Below are 4,134 nucleotides of genomic sequence, written 5' to 3' on the forward strand. Positions count from 1 at the left end.
GGAGGGGGGGCGGGTGCCAGGGAACAAACCCTTAAAGAACCAGCAGGGGTTAAAACTGCTTGGACAGTATTTCAGTCCCTTTAAGGTGCTATAACAAAATGCCCTAGACTGGGTGGCTTATAAGTAACACATACTTGTCTTACTGTTCTGGTGGTCAGGAGGTCCAAGATTGAGGTGTTAGAGGTTGGATATCTGGTGGGGGCCCACTTTCTGGAGTATAGAGCAGGGACAAGCTTTCTCTGAGGAGCCTGCTTTTTAAGGTCACTAATCCCATCCATCTACCCTTGTGATACAATCCCCCTGGAAGGTGCCCGCATCCTAAAGCCTCCACACTGGTGATTAGGTCTCAACAAAGACTCTGGGGGACACAGACATTCAGGCCATCGCAGGCACAGGACACAGGCCAGGTGTTGAGCAGGGGAGCCAGATGAGGAAGGCACAGGGACTTCTTTCTGAGAGTCCCCGCTCCAGGGCATGGAAGTGGCCCTGCTGAGGCTTGCTGCTGGGTGGTGGGTGTCGAGCCAAATGCCCGATGGGACCTCCGGAGGTTGGGATGACTGCCCAGCTTACCCAGAGGGAGGAAAGGCAGGGCAGAGGCAGCAGGCAAGGCGAGCTGGCGCCCGGTGAGGGGCAGCAGAGGCCTGACTTCCTGCCCTGCCCTCCAGGCTGCTCTTCGCACAGGCTTCATCTCCCTTTTCAGTCAGTGCTTCATCTCGCTGCTTCTCCCGCTTGCACGTGGTGGAATCTGAGGTCCTCCTGGTGGCCCTGCGGGCCCTGCAGGATCTGTACCTCGTTTCCTGTTACTCCTCTGTTGCGCCTCCCATCCCCCCCTTAGCCTCCATGCTGCGCCCCAGGCCTGCCCTGAGCCATCCTTCTGCCTGGAATGCAGCAACCCAGTGCCTGTCTGGCTCATCCCGCCACCTCGTTTGGATCTGGACTATTTGCTTGCTGGCGGCTTCCTGGTCACCTCGCTGGCTTCATGTTCTCCCTAACACTAAGCCCAGCTGCCACACTTCCGCATCCACCTGCTTAGAGTTTTGTCTCCTCCGTTAGGATACTGACTCGGGAAGCGCAGGGGCTTTGGGCTTTTGTTCTCGGCTGCCTCATCAGTGCCTAGAACAATAAAGCACCTAGAGCACCGGGTGGTGGAGGGGGAGGCAAGCCAGGGCCGCGATGAGAATGCTTATGGTGGCTGCCCTCACGGTTTCACGATCTCCACGACAAGTACCCTCCACCTCGAGGACAGGCGGATGGTCTGGGTGCCAGCTGGCGGAGGCTGCGCGGGGGAGGGAAGCAGCTCATCCATTAGTCCCGCAGGTCAGCCTTGCTCGCTCTCCGCGTTCTCCCCGTGCAGCCCCTCCAGCGCCTCGCAATCGCATCTGATCAAAGCAATAGAAAGCAATTTGGTTAAGTGGCAAATTTAATCCCGCTGCAGTCATTCAGAAAGCACTTAACGCTTCTGACTGCAATCAGCAGCTGGCTTCTCCCTTACCTGGAAAGCTGCTTCTTCCAAACCCAGAACGTTCAGGCTTTCAGCAGCTTGGTTTGTGGGATGATACAAATTACAGAAAGTCTCTGTGGCTCCCCCAGAGCTGGAGGGGAGGGGACACGGTGAGCCCCTGCTCCTGCTCCAGCCGGCAGAGAAGCGCCCCATCGCGCGACGCTGAAGTCGGGGCCAGGAGAAGTGGACCATCCTTGCTGGAGTTCAAGTTTTATTCCTAGGTCTTTGCTTCCTATTGCTTGTATTATTTTAAAAATTGTTGGGTTTGGGGAGATGGCTCAGTAGAATAAGCGCTTGCCTGGCAAGCGCAAGGCCCTGAGTTCAATCCCCGGTTCTGCCAAAAAATTAAAAAATAAAAAAAAAATTGTTATATCTTCACATCATACTTTTATACCTAAATTCTTTCCACTGTGCTACCCAGCCTCCTGGGTGTTTTCCACCCCACCTCCTAATCTCCCTTAGCAACTGGCTTCTGAGTTCAAGCCCGCATGGCTCTGTGCCCGGATGCTTGCAGCCCCCACTCTGCCCCTATGACCTATCCATCTCCAATCTTGATGTCCTCTACCTTCTCTTGCATTCCTGCCCAAGGGATCTTTTTAGAGCTGATCCAGCTAAATCTCTTCCTGTCTGAAACCCCCAATGATTCTGTCTTCACTGCTACTTGGGAGCCTGAAAGGAGAGGGATAAAAAGACCAGGGAGGCTGCAGGACTGTCTTTCCTTCAGATTTACCTCACACCCGGCTCCCAGGATCAGAGCACAGAGCACCACCACTCCCACACCGCTGTTCAGAATCCTTCCATGGCTCCCTACCCTCTGCCGGGTAAAACCCAAGCACACTGCAGTGACAGTCAAAGCCCTTCCCTCTTTAATCTTGACCTGTGCTGGCATCCATACAAGTGGCCTGCTCACCACTTCTCGCCTCGTGTTTAGCACATCTCTTCTACCTCAGGGTCTTTGCACATGCCACTCCCTCTGCCTGTACCTTGATTCCTCAGATGCAACCTCTCACCCAGACCCTAAGACGAGCGACACCTGACTTTGGGTCTCAGCAGCAGATCCAGCTCTTCTCAGAGGTCATCTTAGGTCAGGTTCCCCTAAAGCAACCCTGAGATGGTGATTCTGGAGCACAAGGGAGTAGTAGGGAGTCGGGGGAGCAGGCCAGGCAAGCAGAAGAGCCAAGCACATGTATAATTTCAGCGGAAGTCACAGACTCAGCCCGATTCCATGGGGGAACTCAGATTATAGCTCAGATAGTCTCAGGAGCCCAGGGAAAGTGTATAGTTTACTTTTTTTATTGCTACACCAAAATACTTCAGGCTGGGAATGTGCCAGGAAAAGAGGATCACGGGATTCCCAATGTTGGGGTCCCAGAGGTTTGACCTCTGGTGAGGACCTTGTTATAGAAAGCTAAGTTAGGCAGAGATATCAGGCAGTCAGACAGGGCTAGGCCTTCAAAGGAGTCAGTATAGAAAATGAGAACGTGTTACAACTGTAGGTGGAGGTACATTTGTTGAAGCCCAGGCCTCAAGACAAAAACGCAGTCACTACCCCTACTTCCCCAGGGATAAACAAAAACGATTGATATTCCAAATAAATCATTCACCTGGGTAGGACCAAGACCTTGACCCATCCTTTCCAGAAAAAGGCCTTGTTCTTGCTATGCACACTCCCTTAGGTGACTTGCTTCGCCCTTGGATCAATATTGCCTAAGCAGCTATACTTAGAATATTACTGGCTGATCATAATTTCGTCTCCCCTTATACCCACCTCATGATTTTATATGCATGTGTGATTTTGCTCTATAAAATTCCCTTTGAGAATGGGGCTTGTGGGCAACCCACTTTCTGGGCCTCCTTTGTCTCCCCTAGACAGAAGCTATGTTTCCCTCAGTAAATGTTTCCCATTCCTAACCTCCCCTGTTCCTAAGAATTAATTCTTCCATTTTGGGGGACACAAGCTCAGCACGCTGGACATCTAGCAGGTTGAGGGCTCTAACTTTTCCTTTCTGTCACATGTGGAGGTCCTTACATGAGCCTCATTGTAGACGGCATGGCAAAGGCAGAGCAAGCACAGGGAAGATCACACGGCAAGAGAGGCCAGAAAGAGTCAGGGTCAGGTCCACTTACCTGCAGCAGGCACTCCTGTGGGAACTACTGAGGGTCCCAGAGAACTGCACTAGGCTCTTCTGGGGGTGGCATCCCCAGGGACCTCAGTGTCTTCCTGGTCCCTACCTCTTAGTGTCACCATGAGGATGTGAGCACACTGGGGACCAAGCCTCCAGCACATGAACTCAGGGGCCACACTACAGCCATGTGCAACCTTAGCACAACCTGAGGGCAGGGACATTGTCTGGTCAATTATCTGCTGCATTTCTAGAGCTCATCCCAACACCTGGCATTTCTTAGTGTCAGCAGCACACATAGACAGGAAGAATGAATGAATGAATGAATGAATGAATGAATGAATGAATGAGCAAACGCAGCAGTGATAAAACCCATCCTCAAATTCAGGACTCCAAGCTCAGCGCTTTACACTTAAGAAATATAAAACCTGAGTGGGGTGATGGCCCCCAGTGGACGTGGCAAAGCCACTATGCGACAGAGCAGGTGGTATCTGTTTCTTATTTTCAGCA

The sequence above is a fragment of the Octodon degus genome, unplaced genomic scaffold (genome assembly GCF_000260255.1).
Source record: "Octodon degus isolate 3935 unplaced genomic scaffold, OctDeg1.0 scaffold00070, whole genome shotgun sequence".
Classification (NCBI taxonomy): domain Eukaryota; kingdom Metazoa; phylum Chordata; class Mammalia; order Rodentia; family Octodontidae; genus Octodon; species Octodon degus.